The sequence below is a fragment of the Macaca nemestrina genome, chromosome 1, assembly GCF_043159975.1.
Source record: "Macaca nemestrina isolate mMacNem1 chromosome 1, mMacNem.hap1, whole genome shotgun sequence".
NCBI classification, from domain to species: Eukaryota; Metazoa; Chordata; class Mammalia; order Primates; family Cercopithecidae; genus Macaca; species Macaca nemestrina.
In genome coordinates, this window is record NC_092125.1 from 37,483,064 (window position 1) to 37,507,966 (window position 24,903).

The 24,903-nt window shown below is 45.0% G+C and overlaps 1 protein-coding gene across 5 annotated transcripts in view; it reads left to right on the top strand.

The window, feature by feature from the left end:
- The window catches only part of LOC112427209 (protein FAM163A), a 70,589-nt gene that overhangs the window by 4,510 nt on the left and 41,176 nt on the right, over positions 1 to 24,903 (top strand). The window contains exon 1 of one of the 5 annotated variants that reach the window (XM_024793666.2): positions 14,507 to 24,313. The exons of the other annotated variants lie outside the window; for them this stretch is intronic. The gene's annotated coding sequence lies outside the window, so the exon portion shown is untranslated. Of the gene's footprint in view, positions 1 to 14,506; positions 24,314 to 24,903 lie in introns of those variants that run through there. 5 annotated transcript variants of the gene reach the window in all.

The window sequence follows — 24,903 nt, forward strand, 5'->3', positions numbered from 1 at the left end:
GTGTGGGGTGACATACCCCACCCCCTTCAGGTTGCTTGAGAGGTTCCCTTTCGATTAAAAGCCAAAGGGCTGTGAGACTGCACAGTGCCCATAGTATCTGGGCCATCCAGTATTCCTTTGAAATATGCAGAGTTGTACTGGAAAGCTGGGGAGAGGTGTCATTGGACAGCAGGCTCTCTGAGCTGGGTAGGCAAGTTATCATCATACAACCTTGAAAACATCTGCAGAAATAGAAACCACCCCTCTCTCTATTGCCCTAATGTTCTCTTGTACAGGATAAAATGTCGGCGACTGTATAGCATTGGGTAAAGGAGCAAGAGGAACACTGTGACTGGACATCAGAGAGGGCAAAAGATATGTAGGAGGGCTATTTCTGGTGTTGCATTTGGACCTCAAAAAGGAGAAGAGAGAGATGCTTGAAGAAAAAAAAAAGGTTTGACATTATCCTAGGGTCTAGGGCTGTATTGCCCCAGAGAAAGAAGGAAGGTTTTATTGGCGCAGTTGGCACTGCATCAATCAGTGTGTTCTACATGCCCCTTTGAGCAATTCGTATCAGCACAGATGCCCGGCTCAGTTCCTCCTACTTCCAAGCACCCGTTTCTGCTGATCCCTCGGCCTGGAAGCCAATGGATACACAAAGGGGATGGGGGAGGTGTTAGATACTGCCTTTCTATTGGGGATGGGTGATGGGACAGGCTGTTGAATAGCAGAAGCAATGGAAGAAGGACTTGCTTCCAGCCCCAAAAGATGGGTCCTCCAACGCCATTAGGTGGAAAGCCTTCATTGAGAGCTTTCTATGTTTCAGTCACTCTGCTAAGCCTACACTATTTCACTGAATCTCTTTATCTCAGGTATATGTGAGAGCCCAGGCTCTTTGGTATCAAGCAGCATGTCTTTCTGCTCTCCCTTCACTGACTTTTCCATTCTCTACGCAGTAAGCTGCAACACAGGCACAACTGCATCACATGGGTGCTTACAGACCCGGTTTCGGGTTATAACAGCATGTGACTGAGCATTGCATGCTTTGATGGATAAGTTGAAATTTCTGCAGTATGGATAGATTTGTACAAGGCACAGTTCAGAAACAAAGCAGTCAGTGTTCTGGGTTTGGATTTCCATATCTCTTATTTCTGTTTCTGTGTGTGCATTAGGGCTGGGGCTGAGTAGACTGTGCATGTGATGTTCCTAGGGAGAGGAGGAGGAGGAGGAGGAGGAGGAAGGGGAAGGGGATAAAGGAGAGGGGGAGGGGTAAGGGGAGAGGGAGGAGGGGGAGGAGGAGGAGGCAGGGAGGAAGGGGAGGGGGATAAAGGAGAGGGGGAGGGGTAAAGGGAGGGGGAGGGGGAGGAGGAGGAGTTGAGGGGGCGGGGCTTGTCATTGCTTTGGTCCAGACACCAGTAGTGTGGAAGGCTGTGAAGATGAGCTTGTGAGGCCCCGTGTCTGCACCCAAGGAGAAAGGTCAGCAAGGTGGCCACTAAGCCCCAAGTCTGTGCTGGGAGTCTGTCTGTTGTTTGGAAAAAAAACAGCCTGAGAACTGAGAGTCTCTCTCATTGCAAACCTCCTCCCTCTCATTAGCCAGGGCTCACCTCTGACTCCGTTTCCACTTCAAAAGGAAACAGCTCTAATTTTCCCCAAATACATTCTGGAACTCTAAAGGCAGCTGCTTTTTCTTGTGCTGCGGTTGCCCACAGTGGTGGGAGCAAGAAGCTGGGTTGGGCTCTCAGGTGGGGCTGCCAGAACCCGGCAAGGAGAGGTAAAGTCAGGGAGCCCTACTAGTTAAAAAAAAAAAAAAAAAATTCACCTTAGGCCAAAAAAAAAAAAAAAAAAAGATGTTTAGATAGTATACGAGTAGCTGAGGACCAGTTTAACCACATCGGATTCAGAAAATGTCTGTTGTCAAAGCCCTGAGAACACAGAAGGATGAGCAAGGCATGGCCCCCAGGCTCAGGTTGCCCATGGGCAGTGCGGGAGAGCAACGTTCACATCACCAGCAGGACTCTGCAGACTAAAGAAGCGGACACTAAGTAGAGGAGCAAGTGACATGCTGTCAGGTGCACAGGGCTAAAGTGAAGCAGCACTGGCCCAAGGAACTCTGATAAATTAAGTCCGTCTTGGAGAAGGTGATTTTTGAACTGGGCCTTGAAGATAAAGTAGTGATTTTGATACATAAGCAGGGTGGAACTCAGACAACAGGTTGGGCAAAGACACAGGGTTACAGTAGAATACAGAGTGTTTTAAAAAGCCTTAGTAATTCATCATTTACCCAACTTCTGCCACAGACATAATACATGTCATTTTTAACTACTTGTGGCATGAAACGTTTACATCCCCATAAAATAGTCAACTATGATTTACCATGTGTGTGGTAAAATCAACAGGTATTGACAACAGACACGTGAAATCAACATTTCTGTTGTATTTCAATATCCAGCTACTGTGTCACTATGACTCTTTCAGTGGGAAGGTAGCAGAGCACTGGAGTAAGAGTGCTGGTGATGAGGATTTGAGTTCTGCCTCAGCATTTTATTTGTTTATTCACTCATTCATCTACTCCTGCATTCCACAAATATGATCTTTGTGCCTGGACCAAGTGGAGGGCTGATTATGGAGAGAGAGAGAAAAGGAAAAGCATAGTCTCCGTACCCTTCAGGGACTCACAATACACGGAAGAGATCATAGAAGAAGGTGGTAACCATCATAAAAGCAGGGATAAGGGGCTGTGGGAAAACCTAGTATGTGCTCAATAAATAGTGGTGGCTAAAATGAATAAACAGCGTAATAAGCAGTAGCACATACCACCAAGAAAATGAATCAGAAGACTAAAAAAAAATTCTCTGGATTTGGCCAGTGGGTCTCAAAAACTTCTTTATGTCATAAAACCCATAGAAACCGTGGGACTCTTTGGAGAATACCATGAATTATTCATATATTAAAATAACTGAAAATAGGCCGGGCACGGTGGCCTACGCCTGTAATCCCAGCACTTTGGGAGGCCGAGGCAGGCGAATTGCCTGAGGTCAGGGGTTTGAGACCAGTTTGACCAACATGGTGAAACCCCATCTCTACTAAAAATACAAAAAAATTAGCTGGGCGTGGTGGCGGGCATCTGTAATCCCAGGTACTCGGGAGGCTGAGGCAGGAGAATGGCGTGAACCCGGGAGGTGGAGCTTGCAGTGAATAGAGATCATGCCACCGCACTCCAGCCTGGGCAACGAGAGTGAGACGCCATCAAAAATAAATAAATAAATAAAAATAACTGAAAATAAAATGTTGAGTTAAATCGAAAAACGCAGGTACCAAGTGTTAAGAAAACTTCATGAAACAAAAGCTTTACATTGAGAATATTCTATCAGCTTATTTATTGTCTATGAACTGGGGAAAGACTACCAGGGTTCTATTTTAATGCAGGAAACCCTCAGTCCAGCTGGTAGAACACCAGGGCTCCACAGAAGCACAGTTTGGGCAGTCAGAAGGTTGTTGGTGACTTATCAAGGACAATATCAGTGGAGTAGCGAGGCCAGAAGCTAGAGAAGGCTGGGGCTGAAAAGGGAGGATTTCATTGTTAAGATGTCAGCAAGTGTTTACTGAATGTCACTGGAGATACAATGTTGGAGGTAGGGGGATAGGAGGAGACAGTCAAAATCCCTACCCTCATGAAGCTTGAAGTCATTCAGGGGAAACAAATTTGTCACAAAACAAATATAAAGTAACACTTTGATAAAAGCTATAAAGTGGAGGTGCATTGTATTATAAGAGTGTTTATTAGAAGGCCTGGGGCCATTCAGGAAGGAGCTGGAAGTCATCCTGAGGAAGTGATGATTGAGCTAAAACCTGAAGAATAAGTAGGAGCTAAGGAGGTGAGATGAGTTTGGGAGATGGGAGAGGATATTCCTGGAATGGGCAGAGAACATGGCTAGAGAGAATATGGCATTTTGAGGCCAGTAGAATTAGGGTTCAGAGAATGAGAGGGGAAATCATACAACATGAGTGGAAGAGGTAGGAAAGGGTTAAACATACCTCATCTCATCAGCCACATTAAGGATTCTGAGGTTGATTCTAAAGCAAGGGGTAGTCACTGAAGTACCTGAGCAGTAGGATGACAGTCAGATTTTCTATTTCAAAAAGGCCACTTTGGCTGTATAATTGAACAGTTTATTTGAGGTGGTCATGAGAAGATCCAGGGAAACCTGTTAGGAGACTCCTGATGTAGTCCAGGCAAAAAGTGACAGTTGTTTAGACTGGAAAGTTTGTAGTGGAGATGGAGAGACATAGATGTGAGAAGTTTGAGATGGTAAAATGGAGAGGAAGTGAGGGTTTGGATGTGAGAGTTGGGAGAGAGAAGGGTGTGGCGGATGAGTACCAGACTTCCAGCTTTGTGCCAGTGGATGGTGATGCCATTTCCTAAGACAGGAAACAGTGGTAAAGAACCAGGCTTTGGGGCAAACATCGTGAGTGAGTCTCAGTCAGGAGACTTTGAACCATCTGAGTGGATGGGTCAAGGGGACAGGTGGATATACAGGCAGGAGTTTAGAGGAGAGGTCCAGGCAGGAGCTATGCCTCTGTTAGTCATCAACATCTAGGGGTAATTGAAACCATGGCATGGATGAGACTGCCTAGGGAGAGAGGGTGGGCTTAGAAGAGAAGGCTTGGAATTAAACCTCAAGTAGAAGAGGATGGTCCTGAAAAGGAGACAGAGAAGGATGAACCAGAGAGATCAAAGAAAAACCAAGAGGGAGAAATGTCATGAAAGCCAAGGGCAGAGTATTTCCTGAAGAAGAGAAGAGAAAGCATAGGTGCTGCTGAGGAGCCAATTAAGATGAGGACCTAAAAAGGTCCACTGGCTGTAGGAAAAGAGATCGTAGGTTGTTTAAGCAAGAGGTCAGTGATGTGGAGATCAAAAGCCAGATGTAATTGGTGGAGGAGAAAATGGAAGGTGAGAAATGGAAACTGCACATATAAATAACTCTTTCCAGAGGTTCGCTGTGAAAGTCAGAGAGAAAGAGGGTGATTTTGTTTGTTTTAATGACAGAATTGAGGACCTTTAAAAGCCAGTGTATTCTCTAGCAAGCAGACTCAAAAAAGAAGGGGGAAAAAAAAGCCAGTGTAGAGACCATAGCTAACATCATACTCAATGATGAAAAACTGAAAGCTTTTCCTCTAAGATCAAGAACAAGACCTGGAAGAAATTAAAGAAGACATAAACAAATGGAAAAACATCCTGTGTTCATAGATTGGAAGATTTAGTATTGTTATAATGTCCGTACTATCCAAAGTAATCTACAGATACAATGCCATTCCTATCAAAATCCCGATGGCATTTTTAATAGAAATAAAAAGCCCTCAAATTCATATGGAACCACAAAAGACCCAAAATAGTCAAAATCTTGAAAAAGAAGGAAAAGCTGGAGGCATCACACTGCCTGATTTCAAAATATATTATAAAACTACAGTAATTAAAACAGTATGGTACTGATATAAAGACAGACATATAGATTAATGGAACAGAATAAAGAGTTCACAAATAAATCCACATGTACAGTCAACTGATCTTTGACAAGAGTGCCAAGAGTACACAAAGTGGAAAGGATAGTCTCTTCAACAAATAGTGTTAGCAAAAGTGGATATCCTCATACAAAGAATAAAATTGGACCCCTATCTTACATCATACACAAAAAATCAATTCAAAATGGATTAAAAACTTAAACATAAGAACTGAAATTGTAAAACTTCCAGAAGAAAACATGGGGGAAACCTTCATGACATTAGCCTTGGTAGTGATTTCATGGCTATGAAAAGCACAGGCCACAAAAGCAAAAATGGACATGTGGGATTACATCAACTATAAAAGCTTTTGTACAGAAAAAAAAAAAAATCAATAGAGTGAAAAGGCAACCTATAGAATGGGAGGAAATATTTGCAAACTGTACATCTGATGAGGGGTTAATTTCCAAAATATATAAGGAACTCATAAAATTCAATAGCAAAACACAAGCCATTTTTTAAATGGGCTGAAGACTTTGATAGATATTTCTTCAAGGAAGACATACAAATGGCCAACAGCATGTGAAAAGATTCCCCAAATCACTAATTTTCGGAGAAAGTAAATCAAAACCACAATGAGATATTATCTTACACCTGTTGGGATGGCAATTATCAAAGTATAAAACAATAAGAGTTGGTGAAGATGTGGAGAAACTGAAACTCTTGTGCACTGTTGGTGGGGGGCAGGGGTGTAAAATGGTGCAGCCACTATGGACAGCAATATGGAGGTTTCTCAAAAAATTAAATAATATTATACTAAGTGAAATAAGCCAATCACAGAAAGACAAATACTGTATCATTCCGCTTACATGAGGTAGCTAAAATAGTCACTCACAGAAACAGAGAGTAGACTGGTGATTGCCCAGGGCTAGGGAGAAGGGGGAGTTGGTAATCAATGGGTATAAAATTCCAGTTATGTGAGGGATCTGCTGTACAACATTGTGCTTATGGATGATACTGTATTGTGCACTTCAAAATCTGTTAAGAGGGTAGATCTCATGTTAAGTATTCTTACCATAACTTTTTGAAAAGCCAATGGAAAGGGCGCAGTATAATGGAAAAGTTATTATAGATGAAAGGAAGGTTAATTCATAGTGTAAGGTTCCTGAGAAACTGGGTGGACAGCATCAAACTGCAGTGGAGGGACTGATTTTAGGAGGAAGAGGGACCACTCTCCTGGGGTAACTGGAGAGAAGGATAGGATAAGGGCACCTGTCAATAGGTGTGTATATGGTGGGGGGAAGGCAAGAGTGTTATCATCTGATGTAAAGAAGGAAGTTGAAAAGTGAATATAAGGGAAGGCAGGATGGAGGAAGAAGTTTATTTTAGAGTGTGTATGATGAGCACTAGGAGAAAGATTCGGTGAAGAGAGAAAGGGTGAGGACAGCAGAGAAAGATGATAATATTGGAGCACTTATTAATTGTGTGATATTGAGCCCATTTTCTTACCTGAAAAACAGGAATAAGCATGATACCTAACCCACAAAGTTGTAGATGGTACATAGAAAGTGATTAACAAAGGTATGCTGTTGTTTTAACTTTTATCTTACTGTCAGTGGCTAGCACAGTGCTGACCACATGATTGATGTTAATGTGAAATATTCACCAATTCTCCCAGGTGGGTAATACCTCAGAAGCGGAAGGACATCTCTGTATCTACCACCTGTCTTACTTCCCATCTCTGAAGCACCAGTCTCTTTTTCCTCTAAGCACTTGGGAACCTTTCCACAACTCAGTGCTGAAGGATTTGTATGTGGTGCTAAGCCAGGGTAGATTCTATTAGGCGATTTAATCATACAGGCAGGGCACTAAGCCAGGGCAAAGGGAGAAGAGGTTTACGTAATTTAAGAGCTCAATCTCTTCTGACCTTGCTTATATACAGAAGACTTTGGAACTCATTCCTCCAATCCTTTCATAATGTCTACAAAAGCCAGCTTTGCACCAGGCCTGCACCCGGGACTGAGACACACAGATGAAGAGGAATGGTTCCAGCCCTCATGATATTAATCTGATAAGATAAATGTTGCCATGGCTGTATTAGAAAGTGCTGGGAGTGCAGGAGAAAGCGCATAGCTGTGCCCAGACCAAGCAGGGAAGGCTCCTCAGAGAAGGTAGTGTTTGAGCTGGGACATGAAATGAACATCTTTACAGAGAAGCAGGAAAATGACCTTTCCGGGCAGAGGGAGAGCCAAGAGGCTTCAAGAGATGGCAAGGGGAACTGGGAGCTGTCCATATTCAGTGATGTCAGAACATGAAATGGCAGGTTATGGTGATGAGAGGCTAAACAGCAGCCTGGTGTACTGCCTGCTGGGCTAAGGACCCTGACTTGACCTTGTAAATATGGAACCACTGTAGACTTTTTAACAGGCATAACACCTGGTTTACATGTTAGAAAGATCACTCTAGGCTGGGCGCCGTGGCTCATGCCTGTAATCCTAATTCTTTGGAAGGCCAAGGCAGGCAGATCACTTGAGCCCAGGAGTTTGAGACTGGCCTGGCCAACATGGTAAAACCCCATCTCTACTAAAAATACAAAAATTAGCTGGGTGTGGTGGTGGGCGCCTGTAATCCCAGCTGCTCGGGAGGCTGAGGCACAAGAATTGCTTGAAATCAGGAGGCGGAGGTTGCAATGAGTGGAGATCATGCCACTGCACTCCAGCCTGGGCTACAGAGTGAGACTCTGTCTCAAAAAAAAAAAAAAAAAAAAAAGTCACTGTAAAGAATTCTTCCACTCTAGTGGTCAGTGAAGAATAGTTTGATTGTAGAAGTGGGGTAGAATGGGGATGGAGGATAGGTTTATAACCAAGATTCACTATAATTGGGGGCAGAATGATGGTCAGGAGACTGTGAGGGTGGTCCAGGTGAGGGTTGACCAGAAACAGTTTCAGTGATAAGGGTCCAAGGTGGGGCCACGGTAGTGGGTGAGTGAAATGAAAGGAAATGCCACTGGCATTAAGGAGATTTTTTAAATTTGTGGCTAGGATGTTACAGAGGTCATCTTTGTGCATGTTGAAACTTTCCAGGATGATGGCAGAATTTTCAGTGAAGGGGAAGCAAATGCTCTAGTTCTCAGTGAGTGGAGAAGAGTCAGTGGGATCGGAGTTAGAGTGAAGAATAATCACATGGTAGGGGCCTCAAAGGAATGAGGATTTTTGCAAGATAATGGAAATAGAACACTCTAATTCAGGAAATCAGAATTGATTCATGAAAAATTTGAACTGTTGCTTCTCATTTCCCAGGTGAAGCAACCACCACAAAACAGGTAGGGCATATTTCCAAGATGCCAGGCCACTGAGAACTGCTTGAGGACCACAACAACCTTACAGATGGGTGCCCATGGATTCAAGGTCTCCGAACTTAGCTGAGTCCTCGTGGTGACTCCACAATCCATGATGATGTCTTTGGTGGGGTCCCTTTCCCAGGCCCCTCAGAGGACCATTCCCCACCGCTTTGCTGAAGTCTTGCTGACACTGAGGATAGGCTCTCACTGTAGCACAGGAATTAGGCGAGCAGCACCCTTTATCCCAGGTGCTGATAGTTCACCCCCAGCCTTCTCTTAGCAGATGTGTCTCATTGTTGCCTCATTTTCCTTTTGGGCATCTACTCTAGGCCCAGTACTGTGCTGAGCACACTGGAGGATTCAGCAAAATACTAGACGTGATCCATGCCCTCAAAGATCTCAGAGTCTTACCAGAAAAGCCAGACTGTCCATCTGGAACAGCAGAATGCAGTAACGCCTTGTGTAGTTTACGGGTTAGGATTGAGTACAGACAGGAAAGAAGGTAAATGTATCATAACTATCTAGTCAAGAGGTAATGAGGAGCCAAATTGAGACAATGGTATTTTTGTCTAAATATAGACAATGTCTATAGAAGAAAAGACAAGCTCTAGAAACACTTAAGAGAGAAAATGTATAGGACCTGGAGATTGGTTGGATGTGAGGGGAGAGAAAGAGGGGCTAGTCTAGGACTTGTAACTCACAAGTTACGGGGCTTGAGGACGGGATGGATGGTGGTGCCATTAATTAAACAGTAGAAATACAGGAGGAAAAGCACTCTGGGGGAAAGAGCAGGTAAATGCTAAGATCTGTTTTAGACCATTTGAATTGGAGGTTCCTTTGGGATATCTAAGAATACAACGTCTAGGAGTCGATTGGCAATGCAGTTCTGAAATTCAAGGAAGGTTGAACCCAGAGATCTAGCTTTGGGAATCATCCATAAGCAGGTGAGTGGCTAAGGCAGGAATGATGAGGCAAGGACAGAAATCTGGGGAAGCGAATGGTTATGGGGGAAGTGTGGAGTCAGGAGTCAGGGAGGGAACAGGCAGTAAAGCGTAAATTAAACCAGGAGAAGTAGTGTCATGAATGCTTGAAGAGGAGAAAAGTTAGGGATAACAAGTTTCCAATAGGAGTGTCTAGTCAGCAGAAGAGTGTTTGGGAGGTCACTGAAGACCTTTTTCAGAAGCAGTTTCAGAATAGTGAGTAGGAGGAGTTGGAAGCCAGATTTTTGTGAGTTTAGAATAAACAAATTGCAAGGAAGTAGAGACCACAAGTTTACGCAAACATTAGAGAAATTTTGCTGTGATTAGGACAGAGAACTGCAGCAAAAGCTGTATAATTACTGTGAAGGTGTGGACACAGCAAGTATAGACTTTTATTCCTAGTAGCTTTTTTGGGAAGGAAAAGAGAGATAGTTGGGATAGTAGCTATGGGTGGGATGTGAGGAGAAGCAATGGGTTGTTTTTTAAGAGTAGAAGAAGCGTGACCATGTCCTTGGAATGAAAGGTAGAGTGGAGATGGGGAGAGGGGAAAACACAGGCAGAGGGAGTACTAAGTGGAGCATGGCCTGAAAGGAGGAGGAGAAGCAGGATTAGATCACAAATGGGAGGCTGCACTGAGTAGCAGGAGGAATCTTTCGGCCTTTAGACAAGGAGTGGAAAGAATGAGTTGGGGTAATCCTGGGTATTTCAGATTAGGCTGGAGATGGGGGTAGGAAGCTTAAATCATTTACCCCTGATGGCATGAGTGCCCTCCGTGATGTAGACAAGGTTGTTTGCTAAGAGTGAAGAGGATTGGCTGGGTTCAGTGGCTTATGCCTATAACCCCAGCACTTTAGGAGGCCCAGGTGGGTGGATCTCTTGAGCCCAGGAGTTCGAGACCAGCCTGGCCAACATGGTGAAACCCTGTCTCTACTAAAAATACAAAAATTAGCCAGGCGTGGTGGCACATGCCTGTAATTCCAGCTACTTGGGAGGCTGAGGCAGGAGAATTACTTGAGCCAAGGAGGTGGAGGTTGCATTGAGCTGAGATTGTGCAACTGCACTCTAGTCTGAGCGACAAAGCGAGACTCTGTCTCAAAACAAAACAAAACAAAAAAACAGTGAAGAGGATGGGGATCAGGTAGAGGTGTGAAAAGAACAAAGGTTTAGAATAGTCCCTAAGGGAAATGGAAGTATTGTGAACTAAAGGATTCAAGTGTTTGAGCCTAGGCAACTGAACAATGATGATTGCATTGACAGAAATGGGAATTGTTTTGGGGAAGATGCTAAGGATGTTTTTGAAGCTGTTAAGTTCAGGCAATGGCAGAAAATCCATAGGAACAAGTCCTACACATGTTGAGAATATCTCGAGGGTATATTAAAAGGCAGCATCCTCTCCAGCTTCCAGATTCTGCTAACAGAACTGCGTAGCTGGCTGCTAGGCAGAATCTGGTGGTGACTTCCTCATACAGAGGAGGCGGTAAAACCAATGAGACGTTTAGGAACATGCTGTGGGAGAGTCTCTAAGCACAAAGTCATATAGGCTTATCAGTGTTGATATTATTATTGGATTCCTGATGCCTTGTTAGTTGAAAAGGTCATATGGGGTAAAGTAGGCTGGACAAGAACTCTTCTGGTACCTTTTTTTTTTCTTTCTGTCTCTTAGCAAAGCCCTGCTCAGAGAACATGCTGAGAAAACAGAAAGAAGAAAAGAGCGAGCGCCCCACCCCTACTCCATCACCCTTTCTCTCTGCCCCAGCTTTATGTCTGCTCATACTTCTAGCATACTTCATACTTCTCTTAGTTGGCAAATTTGAGTAGAGGTGAAGGGCACAGAGCTTCTTTGTCCACACATACACAAAAAGCAGGTCCTTCCTAGACCATTTCCTTCCTCCACTCACTAGCTGCTTCATTAGTGTTCCTATCCTTCTGTTCCTCCATCCAGGACTGACTTTTGGCAGGTATGCACTGGTAGGGCCGTGCAGATTGTTAAAATTTTTATGGGCTTTCTCATCAGATGGTAAATCACTACTTCCTGGAGTTCCTTGAATCCTCCACCCCTGGGGCTGCCTCAGCCCCTTCCTTAGGACCCCCAGACTTCCCCACAGTCCAGCAACCAAAGAGATAATGGCTAGCACAGCACAGCATCCTCGCCCCAGTTCCAGCACTATGTTGGCATTTCTGATTGATCATGATATGCCCTACTAGTTGTTAAATAGTTTTAATAGCACCCCTGCATCCATCCATCAATTTTTCCATTCAGCTACATATCAAGCACTTACTGTGTCTCAGATGCTGGGCCAGGTGCTAGAAATACACTGGTGAACAAGTGTTCACCTGCCTTTGCAGAATGTATCATGTAGAGTAGGGTTTCTCAATCTTGTCGATGTTGACATTTTGGGCCAACAGTTCTTTGTCATGAGGAGTTTTCTCGTGGACTGTAGAATGTTCAGGAGCATCCCTGGCCTCTGCCCCTAGAGGCAAATAGTTTACCTCCCAGTTTTAACAACCAAAAATGTATTCAGATGTTGCCAATTGTGCCCTTGTGGGGACAAAATCACCCCCCCACCCCCACCACATTGAGAGGATAAACAGTATTATCAAACAAATGATCACAAAAATAAAAATACTGTTAAACAATATAAAGATGCTCTGGAGAAAACAAGCAGTCTACCGTGAGCGAGAATGAAGGGAGCCTGACTTTGGGTTCAACTATGAAGCAAGGCCACATGGATGAAGTGACACTTAAGCCAAGACCTGAGGGACAAGAAGGAGCCAGTGACATGAGGGACAAGGGAGCAAGCATTCCTGGCAAGAGACCATCCCAAGACCAGGAAGGGCTTTGACTGCTTGAAGAACAGAGACAGGTGAGAGAGGAGACTGGAGCGGGTGACAAGGGCCAGATCATGACAGCAAATACAACCCAGCAAAGATCCAGAAGATCCCAACAGCATGGCAGGGCAGAAGCATCAAACCCAGAGACAGGTGAGAGAGGAGACTGGAGCAGGTGACAAGGGCCAGATCATGACAGTAAATACAGCCGGAGGCTCCAGGAACAGCTGATGAGGTGGCGAAGGCAGGAGCAGAGGGGAAGTGTGGGGCCTCCAGCACTGTCTGGTCTTCTCTGACACATCCACCCTTGCTACAAGGGGGCACTTTCTAAAGTCTACAACTGCTTAAGACCTCTCAAGGTCCGTCTCTTCTTGTGTGTCCCACAAGGCCCCGCGACAATCTGGCTCTGGAATGTCCTCTTCCCACCCCACTCCTGGCACACCAAGTGACGTTTACTTTTGCAAACCCACCACTCTCTTCTATGCCACGTGCCCACACTCATGCTGCTCCCTAACTCCTAAAAGGAGAAAGCACAAGATTGTTCATGCAATTAAAATAATTCATATCAACTGAAATGTTGCATAATAGGGGATTTGTTTAGCAAACCAGCAGCCATTTAAATGATGTAGAAACATATTTTGCATGAAAAAATAGTCATGATATATTATAAAACAGCACATACACGGTATAATCCTGGTAAGTGTATGTGCATTTTGTGTGTATGAGGGTATAACAAAATGTTAGCTATGCTTATCTCCAAGTGGACAGAGTTATAGCAAATTTTAGTTTTTATCTTTTATGTAATTTAACATTTTTCTAATACACAAGTATTACTTTTAAGATAAGAAGCAAACAACAAACAGAGCTGCTCTAGGGATCCGGTTGGCAATGTTCACAGAGTGATTGACCTCTGGCTGGTGACCGTGACTGCACATTGTAGACGCAGCAGTCTTTCTCCAGGAGGACTGCAAGCAAGACTAATTCATTAAGTGCTTTCAGTCCCGAAGATGACAGGAGCCAGGAAAGCATAAAGTCTTGTTACTACGACAGCCGGTAGCCTTGATGTCTGTGTGTTTATTTATTAACTGGACTTTATGGATCCATCCTCCCAGAAGCTCCAGGAGCTTCCCAGCTGACTTTGATACAGATCACATTCTCAAAATAGTACAGTCCATCAGTCAGAATAAAGACAGGGCTGGCTCAACGAAGGATTGAAACTCCAAGAACAATGTCCTAAGAGGCAAAATGAATGTGGGAGAGAATATTGACTGGAGTTTGTGAGGTGTTAGGATAATCGAGTATTGAGCAGCAAACTGGATTTTTGGGTCACTTCCTTTAAGCGAATAATGATTGAATGCCTTTTTTTGCATCAGCTATTGAGTATAGCTCTAAACACATTCTTCCCTTTTACCTCACAGCAGCTTTGGGAGGAATTATTCCCATTTTAGAGCTGTTGAAACGGAGACTCAGACAGAAGGAATTGCTGGTGAATCACAGAGCTTGTGTTTTAATATCGTTTCTGCACTGAACACCCCCTACTCCTCCACTTCCCTACTGAAAGGGTGCTGCTTAACGGCCAGGAATTTTAAAGCTTGGAAAATGTCCTATTGATTTTGGCAGGAAGCAGATACCACATGCTCCTGTTGAATGGATGGATGGATGAATGAACAAAAGAAAGAATGGTTTTAAAAGGTCATATAATCCTATCAAGGCAGGGAGAGATAATCACATTAGAAACCTATCTCATAGATAGTTGCTACAAATGAATGTGACAAGGATTCAGTGGTTCTTTCTGTTTCCTACCCAAGATTTAAAAGTAGATGCCTGGCCGGGCGCGGTGGCTCAAGCCTGTAATCCCAGCATTTTGGGAGGCCGAGATGGGCGGATCACGAGGTCAGGAGATCGAGACCATCCTGGCTCACACGGTGAAACCCCGTCTCTACTAAGAAATACAAAAAATAGCCGGGCGAGGTGGCAGCGCCTGTAGTCCCAGCTACTCGGGAGGCTGAGGCCGGAGAATGGCGTGAACCCGGGAGGCGGAGCTTGCAGTGAGCTGAGATCCGGCCACTGCACTCCAGCCTGGGCTACAGAGCGAGACTCCGTCTCAAAAAAAAAAAAAAAAAAAAAAAAAAAGTAGATGCCTGTGATGGGAGTAAACATCAGGAGAGTCTTTTTTTCCAGGGCTGCAGAGAATTGGGATCATGCTGGGTATGCGGGTCAGTCAGTCCTGTCACGGTCTGGGGGAGGAGAGGTGCTCACCTGGTTGAGCTCCCATGCACAAGGCTAGATGTCTGCTGTTTTCATTTGCAGATTGCTTACAAGGTCCTTCCCTGTCCTGGCGGTTTGCTGGCCTCACCCATGGTCTAGGGACACAGAGGAGGAGGAGGCCCAAACGGCACAGCTTCTTGGGGCACGTGTGAGGGAAGTGCTTTCTTTTTTAATTCAAGATTGTATCAGGTCAAGAGCTGGTTTTCACCAACTTCAGGAATGCTCGGGATAGGTTATTGGGTCAGCAAGTAGACAGTGAGGGAGGCTTCAGTTCACATCTCTTAGCTCCTTAGTCATCCTCCTTGCTGTGCAAGAAAAAGCTTGAATATAACTTCTTTCAGCTCTGCATTAGCCAGCAAGGGGAATGAGGCCATTGTGAACACACACTGTGGGGGCCTAGGAGAGAAATACTTCAGGCGACACGATGATGGTCCTTATCTTGCAGGAGTTACCAGGGGAGGGGAGGAAAAAATAATTTTCCTTCTGCCTTTCAGAGTTCATAGCTGGGACTGTCTGTAACAAAAGACAGATCAACAGGAGAAAAACAAACAGAAATTTGTTAATGTGTATACTTCATCTCTACCTGGGAGATACTTAGGGAAAAAATAAGTAAATCTCAAAGAGATGGCTTAGAATTCAGGCTTAAACATCATCTTCAGCTAAAGGCAAAAGAGAGAAGGGTGTGGGGGAGGCCAGTTATGGGGAGATGACCAGGCAAATTATCAGAATAAAGTCTGTTATGCAGATGTAAGCCTGCTCCATTAATAAGACTTTCTCGTGATTTAGTCATGCTTCTCTTCCTGCTACAGACACCCTTACAAATGGTGATTTCCTTTATAGATGTAAATTTCCCTTACAAAAGGGTAACTTCTACTCTGTTTTCAGAACTTCTCCTGTATCTGTTGTTTCTCAAAATAATCAGCTCAAAATCATCCTTATGCCAAAGAGGCATGTTTTGGCATGGCACATTCTGGTCTCCTACAACAGCTTCCTTGGACAGAGAATATGCACTGACTTTAGCATTACAGAGCAGTGCCTTTGAAATAATTGTAAAAAACCTGTGAGCAAAGGGGATGCACAACACCAGACTGGCTAGTTGCTTCTTCTGAAAAATGAAGGCAGCTGGGATGCACTCTACTTTTTCCTACTTTCCTGCTCTAAGAATTTGTAATTCTTTAATCACAAGTCTAATAAGGTTAATCAGAAAAGACCTGAAGATTTAGCTGATTTCTGAGAAAGGGCATGGGAGACTTTGGAGGACTCTAAGCTCAGCCTGAGAGGAGACACAGGGTTTCTGGTGGTAGGTTGTAGCAAGTCCCATTTTCCAGATGCAGAAACTGAAGACCAGACCTCCTCCCCAAAATGGCAGAGAAATCCTAATGCTTGGACTTGTGCAATGGGTACAAGACAACTGCCTTCCCTTGGCTGAGGAGAGTTTCTCTCCTGGAGGACTTAGCTGGGTGTGCGGAGGGGTCTGAATTCCTCCCCTTGAATTCCTCCCACTGCTTCTTTGCCAGTCCCATCCAACTCAGATGGGGAACTGCTTTTAAACATTATTTCTGAAAGACTACACACACACAAAGAGGAGAGAGACAGCACACGCTCTTTGTATTTTATTTGGGGAATCATAACGACTCTCAGGTGAAACAGAGAGCTGAACCAATCAAGCACTCTTCCCAGGGCTCAAAAGAAACAAGTGTCACAAAACTGGCTGGCAGTGCTGCAGAAAATAGATGATGGGAACACCCGTGTGGGTGTGGGTGACCTTGACGAGGGAAACACTAGCCAGTATTTTTATCTGCCCACTTTGTCTCAGGACATTGGTGGTGTTGCATGCACTAGCAACAGGCTCTGGTTTATTCTCATGACATCTGGGCAGAAGGGGTGGGAACGACGAGGCAGATAAGAATATACCTATTTTGAGGAGCAGAGAAACTGAGCCATAATTGGGGAGTGAGGCTTGTTTAAAGTCTTGTGGATAGGCTTTGGGGTTCTTCAAATGGAAACAGTTTGCTCAACCTCTCATTCCATGCTCCAGCAGCTCAAATTCTGTACTCTCAAAGATTTCCTATTAAATTTGATTTATTTTCCTTCTGTTACCCTTCCATGGTAGACGAGGTATTGATAGGGTAACCAACTTGTCAAGGACTCTCCCAGTTTTAGGACTAAAAGTTTGAAATCCAGAGAATCCCCTCAGTCCTTGGCAAACCAGGATGGTTGTTCACCCTCGAGGTGTGTAACTGCTTCAGAGAAATAGCTGTCAGGGGAGAGCGTTTCTGGAGGTGGTCTTACATGGTCGTTAAGAGCATGGGCTCTGGGCACATGCTAGGGTACAAGTACCAGCTCTGGCACACATCCCTGTGACCTGGGGCAAATCACTTGACCTCTCTGTGCCTCAGTTGCCTCATCTGTAAAATGAGGATAGTGACAATCTGTACCTCAAGAGGTTGCTGTGTGAATTATATAAATCCCTACGTGAAATGCTCTTTTATTTAAAATAGTGCCTGTCTCATAAGAAGAGCTCAGTAATTGTTAGCCATGATTACTTTGTCAGCATCTGCCTGTTGATGAATCACAAAGATCACGGGATCTCAGAACTGATGGGCTGCCTCCTTAGATTTCATCTTAGTGCCCCCAAATTTAAATGCACTCCACACGTCGTAGCAACCCCCTTCCTTGTCCACCTCTTCCCTTTCTTCCTCACCCTATGGCTGCCGCTGGTGGAGGCTGGTTTGCTCTGTGTCAAAGTGGATGTCACCCCACTTCACTTGTTGGCAGGATTGGGGGATGGCAGGCAGGTGGGATGTGATCTCCGAGTGCAGTACTCTCAGACTTGAACATGCACACACAGCACCTGGGCATCTTGTTAAATTTTGTTAGATGTGGATTCTGATTCGGCAGGTCTGGGGTGGGGCCCACAATTTTGCATTTCTAATAAGCTCCCAAAAATACTGCCGGTTTGGGACCACTCTGTGGGTGCCAGGCCACATCATGTGTCAGCCTGTGGAAATCTAAGTAAAAGACGGTAATATTCTTGCCCAGCTGAGGACCCTAAAATAGAATTCGTGACAGGGACGGGGATGGGAGTTGCTTAGATATGCTTAGAGTGTTTGAGGGGAGCAGCTCAGAGAGTGGTGAAGCCATCGGGGCATGAAAGGTCTGTGGGGCCAGTGCTGAGATCTGTGGTGAGTATTGTAGGTAAAGTTAATAACAGCGGTTGAGGAATTGAGCTTTGGGAATTTTTTTGCTGATTTTAAATATCAGAGCTGGTTCAAGACTATTGCTTAAATAGTCTCTCTCTCTCTCTCACACACATCCATGGATTTGCTACCTTGAATGGTGGACAAAGGCTGTAGTGCCCCCCAGTGCCTGGGAATGACACCAGAACCCCTTTTCCCCAAAGCCAGCTATGAAACCTAAAAATATTACCCTAGCTTGCCCTCTGCTTTCTCATAAAGAAATTATCTGACCCACCTTGTTTGACTGTAGGTCATGAGACCCCCCATTCCAGAGAGGGCCCTGCCCCACACCCTGAGGAAGGACTTCATGCTCAGAGGGGCCAAGAAGAATCCAGACCCACAGGCCTGGCTGCGTTTCCCCACTCAGTCTATTAACGTTAGATCAGACCCTTTTTGTCCAATCATATTTCGACACAGCTGCCCATACTTTGTTGAACCTAAGCATAAAAATGAACAATTTCCCCTTGTATCTTTGGGTCCTCATTCTGAAGGCTCCCAGATACACATTAAATAAATGTGTATGCCTTTTCTCTAATCAATCTGCCTTTTTCGAGTTGATTTTTCAGTGAACCTTCAGAGAATCAAGGGGAACTTTCTTCTTACACCCCACAGCATAGACAGAACTTTCTCTTTACACCCCATGGCCCCTCACATTTGAGGTGCACTTTACTCCTTTTTCTTTTTTCTTTTCTTTTTTTTTTTTTTTGGTTTGGAGACATACTTTCACTCTTGTCGCCCAGGCTGGAGTGCGATGGCACAATCTTGGCTCACTGCAACCTCCACCTCCCAGGTTGAAGCGATTCTCCTGCCTCAGCCTCCCAAGTAGCTGTGATTACAGGTGCCCGCCACCACACCCGGCTAACTTTTGTACTTTTGGTAGAGACAGGGTTTCACATGTTGGTCAGGCTGGTCTCGAACTCCTGACCTCAGGTGATCTGCCCATCTCGGCCTCCCAAATTGCTGAGATTACAGGCATGAACCACCGTGCTCGGCCTTTACTCCTTTTTCAAAGCTACAAACAGGAGTCCTCCCTGTCATCCTTCTCCCAGTCCGCCAAGACAATATGACCGTCTAGTACAGTGAATCTGCCCTCCGCTCTCTGGTATGCTCAGATTCCAGAGAAACCTTCCCAGAAGAGGTCACAGAGAAGGGGCTGGACTTGTTCGAGTCCAATCCTGCTCACTGTTGCCTGGCTTCCCTTAGGCCAGGCTTGTGCTAGTTTGAAAAATGGCCTTATGATAATGAGCACTAAAAGCACTCTACAGACCGGGTGCCCTGGGAAGACGTTCAGGGACTCAGCCTTCCCCAGCTCCCTTCCCTCCACTGCCAGCTCTCAGCATTGTGCACTTTTAATCTCCCACACGGCTGCCAGTGTACTACACATTTGTATCTGTCACTTCAGATCCCCCCGCATGGCTGCTCTCAGCCAACTGGGAGCCTTCTCCTTTTTTCCCAGAATGTTCCCCGAGGACCACTCAGCCCTTGATAAAGGCTTCCACTTTCTTTTGTTTCTCTTGGTGAGAAAACCCCTCCTCCTACCTTTCAGAGCCTGCCCAGGCTTGGGCACCCCCTACCTGCAGCCTACTGCTGCAGGTACAGCTTCCCTCCCATCCCTCTCCCTGCAGGAGAATCCTGGTGCTCCAATGCCCTCCCGACACAGGTCAATGTAACAGTATCCCAGAATTTCATGATGGCCCTCTAATTCCTATAGCCAGAAGGGACCTCAGAAGTTTTTTAAAAAAATTTATTGTGGTTAAGAAAACCACACAACAATTGATTTCCCCTTTTAACCATTCGTAAGTGTTCAGTAGTGTTAAGTATAATATATATTGTTGGGCAACAGATCTCTAGACAATTTTCATCTTGAAAAATTGAAACTCTGTAACCATTAAACACTAATCTCCCCTCTCCCCTTCCCTCAGTCCTTGGCCACCACCTTTTCTACTTTCTGTTTGTATGATTTTAACTACTTTAGATACATCATATGAGTGGAATCATATGGTATTTCTTCTTTTGTGAATGTCTTATTTCATCTAGCATAATGTCCATCCATGCTGTAGCACATGACAAGATTTCCTTCTTTTTTAAGGCTGCATAATATTCCATTGTATGGATATACCACATCTCTTTATCTGTTCATCTATTGATAGACATTCGGGTCACTTCCTCAGAAGTTTTTTTTTAACCCTTTATTTTGCAACTCATCACCCACATAAACAAAGACTGCACAGTCAATAAGACCAAGACCACACAGCCAGTAAGTGTGCAATAACTGCCCAAGACCACACAGCCAATATGATGTCTGTTTGTACAGGTTTTTATTGTTGTCTCCTGGATTCTGGCAACAGCATTTAGGGGCTCTGATCTAACATGGGGTTAGTCAAAATAGACTTTCCAAGACTACTAGAGGCTGCAGGGCCGGTAATGGTGTCCGGGTTAGTCCTGATGACTGTGTGCCCGTAAGAACATCCAGCTTTGGCTTTGGTGTGGTCAAGTGTCTTATGTGTATGGACACTGGATTTTTTTTTTTCTTTTCTTTTTTTTTTGAGACGGAGTCTCGCTCCTGTCGCCCAGGCTGGAGTGCAGTGGTGCGGTCTCGGCTCACTGCAACCTCTCTGCCTCCTGGGTTCAAGCGATTCTTCTGCCTCAGCTTCCAAAGTAGCTGGAATTACAAGCATGTGCCACCACACTTGGCTAATTTTTGTATTTTTAGTAGAGACGGGGTTTCACCATGTTGGCCAGGATGGTCTCAATCTCCTGACCTCATGATCTGCCCGTCTCTGCCTCCCAAAGTGCTGGGATTACAGGCATGAGCCACACCACATCTGGCCTGGACACTGGATTTTTAAAGATACTAAGGAATTATTGTTCATTTGTTTTAGTGCATTAGTGGTGTTGTGTTATATGTTTTTTTTAAAAGACTTTTAGAGATGCATACTGAAATGATTATGAATTAAACATGATGTCTAGGTTATGTTTCAAAATCATTGTTGGAAGGTGTGGATGAAACAAGGCTGGGGGCTCATTATAGCATTCTCTCTACTTTTGTATATGTGTGAAATTTTATATATATTTATTTACTCACTTACTTTGAGACAGGGTCTTGCTCTCTCACCCAGGCTGGAGTGCAGTGGCGTGATCGTGACTCACTGCAGCCTCAAACTCCTGGGCTTAAACTATTCTCCCATCATAGCCTCCTGAGCAGCTGGGACCACAGGTGTGTGCCACCACGCCTGGCTAACTTTTAAATTTTTTTTTTTGGTAGAGATGGGATCTCACTACACTGTCCAGGTTGGTCTTGAAGTCCTGGGCTCAAATGGTCCTCCTGCCTTGGCCTCCCAAAGTTCTGGGATTACAGAAATTTTCTAAAATAAAAATGTTTGAATCTTAAAAAACTCTTTTCACCTTACATTTGGATAGGTCACACCTGCCTCCCACTCTCCAAGAACTCAGCAGATTATTGCTGAAATAGGAGGCGTTTTGACTATTATCAATTGTAAGCTGTGGAAAATAAAGTACCACCACCATTGGGCAGGCAATGTAAAAACAAACAAAAATCCCTGCAGGCTGTGGGAATGGCACTAGCAGATTTGTGTAGCCCCGTGGCAGAGGTGGCAGTGGCGTGAGGGGCTGAGCTTTATCCATGGGGCAGGCCATACTCTGGGATCAGGCCTTCCATCCTGAAGTAAAGCACCTCTGGGGTGCTTCTCCACCAGAGGCAGTTGGCAGTCACCTGCTTCCTTACTTATAAACAGTTTGGCTGTATCGCGAAGTAAATACGTTCTTTTGTTCATTTGTTTAAGTATTCATTTACTCTTTCGTCCCTCTTTTTTTTTTTTTTTTTTTTTTTTGAGATGGAGTGTCACTCTGTTGCCCAGGTTGGAGTGCAGTGGCGCGATCTCGGCTGACTGCAAGCTCTGCCTCCCAGGTTCACGCCATTCTCCTGCCTCTCGAGTAGCTGGGACTACAGGCGCCTGCCACTATGCCCGGCTAATTTTTTTTTTTTTTTTTTTTTTTTTTGTATTTTTAGTACAGACAGGGTTTCACCACGTTAGCCAGGATGGTTTCAATCTCCTGACCTCATGATCCGCCTGCCTCCGCCTCCCAAAGTGCTGGGATTACAGGTGTCAGCCACCATGCTTGGCCTCTTTCATCCCTCATTCTTCCCTTTTTCTCACCACCTATATCCAACCAACGCTGTGATTGAATTTGCCTCCTAAATACCTCATATTTGCTCATTCATGGCCATGGCCACTACCCTAGTTCAAGCTGCTGTCATCTCTTACCTAGGTTATTGCAATGCTTCCTAACTGGTCTCTCACTCAGCACTCTTACCCTGGCTTCCTGAACTTCCCATCCGTTCTTCTGATCATGTCACTCATCCCTGTGTACATGGCTTGCTCTATCACTAAGGTTAGTTACCTCTTGGTTCAAGATGGCTGCTAGAACTCCAGCCATCATATCTTAATACAGACCAAAAGAAAAAGCACAAGAGCCAAAAGGGGGACTCTTCCAGCTGAGTCAGCTCCCTCCATTTAAGCAACCTTCCCAGCAGACCCAAATAACACTTCTACTTAAATCCAGTTAGTCAGAATTTGGTCACATGGTCATACAAGGGAAGCTGAGAAATAGTTTTTTGTTCTGGGTGGCAATATACTCAGCTAAAAATTGAAGTTCTTTCAAAATTTTACATATAGCATTATATGATCCAATTTATATACCATTCTTGAAATGACAAAATTATAGAAATGGAAAATAGATTGATAGTTATCAGGGGGTGGGGAGAGAAGGAAGTGACTGTGGCTACCAAAGGGTAGCACCAGGCATCCTTATGATAGAACTGTTCTGTATCTTGACTGTGGTGGTGGTCGTCATGAATCTACACAAGTGATAGAACTGCATAGAGCTAAATATATACATGCACACATACGCGTGCACACATGCATATGTTCATGTAAAACTGGAGAAATCCAAATGTCACTAGATTGTATCAGTGTCAATTTCCTGGTGTGATATTGCACTACAGTTTTGCAAGATGTTACCATTGGGGGAAACTGGGTGAGGAGTATATGGCATCTGTACTATTTCTTACAAATGCACGTAAATCTACAGCTGTCTCAAAATAAAACATTGAAGAAGCAAAAATGAGAGAGGGGAGGTGTCATAAGCAACTAGTGTCTCTGCCGTAAATCTAACCTGTTCCCCGCTATAAGAAGTCCAAGGTTCTCAGCATAATCGAGGCCTTCGTGACTTGGCAGTAAGGTGCTTCCTAAGCAGTCCATACCTTGCTGGGTTAGTGCTGACTGCATTAAAGCATCGACTTCTAGAGAGCAGGCCCCAAAGCTGTGGCTGGTATTTGTGAAGCACTTGCCTCTTCACCTACACGGCCCTGAAGAGAGCCACTGAAATGGACATCTCTTACCTTCAGAAGCCTCTGTTCTGAGAAAGCACCGGTATTTGCAGGCATGTTGCCCACTGAACAGAGAATGAAAATGGCTTTGTCTAATTGAAAGGGGCAGTGAGCAAAGAGGGACTTTGGAGACCTGCAGGTTGCTGTAGTGACTGCAGTGACAGCAGGAAGTACTGAAGCATATTTCCAAGTGGTTTTTAAAGAACTCCATCCTGTTCATCTTTGTCCATGTTCTGGAGCTCTCTTCCTTAAGGCATCAGCCAGCACCAGCTGCTTTCTCACCCCTGGGCAGACTTGCTGAACCTCACTGTGCCCCCATGGGGAAGGAATTAAACCACTTGTCAGGAGCTTGTGCTAAGCCGGAACGCTGCCCGAGGCTTTTCCACAACAGCTCTCTGAGACTCTCGGTTGCCCCGAGGAGGGACACACACGTTGCAGGGCAGGTGCTGCCAGCTGAGGGGTGCTGCGGGCAGCCAGGCCTGATGGAATGTGAGAGGCTTCTTGGGCTACCGGTCTGGCCGTCCCAGTCCTGAACCCATGGACTCCCAGGGAAGTGGGCCGGGGGTGGGGGCTCCAAGGATGGGCTTTAGGGGTTTCATGAATTTTCTAAACTTGTAGGCAGAATTCCCTGTGTGCTTTTTTCTCCAGGAAGAATGTCCATAGCCTTCATCAGATTCTCAAAGGCAGCCACAAGCTCCTAGAAGCTGAGAATGAGCCCCAGTGATACAGAGAGTGGGAGGCTGGAGGAGGAGTGCTGAGGGAGTTGAAGGTAAGGGCTGGGTACCGCAGGGAAGCAGCTAGAGCAGAAGAGCGGGTGAGAATGCACTGAGCTTTGACTGGTGGGCTGAGCTGATGGAAGCGACACTGATCCTCCCGGTTCCCTGTGGGGTGAGATGTCCTGAGCATCTTTCAGTCCAAGCAGAAGTCATGGCCAGGACAGCCTGTTTCCACCCGCAGACCCTGAACGAACTCGTCTCCATGCTGTCCCCATTGACCTCATTCTTAGTCCTGGCTGAGTGAATCCCTCAAGCTAGGGAGAGTTTCCCTCAGCCCCCGGGCCCAACTGTTCCACCGAAAAACATTCCGAAAGTGTTACCGGTAGAGGATCTTGACTGTAAGTTATCCAGGTTCTTGGCGTTTTGAACAAAGAATTGGACGAAACGCACAGCAAAGCAAGGAAAGAATGAAGCAACAAAAGAATGAAGCAACAAAAGAATGAAAGCAGGGATTTATTGAAAATGAAAATACACTCCACATTGTGGGAGTTGGCCCAAACAGCCAGCAGCAAGCTCAAGGGCCTGGATGCAGAATCTTCTTGGGTCCAAATACCCACTAGAGGCTCCCCATTGGCCACTTGAC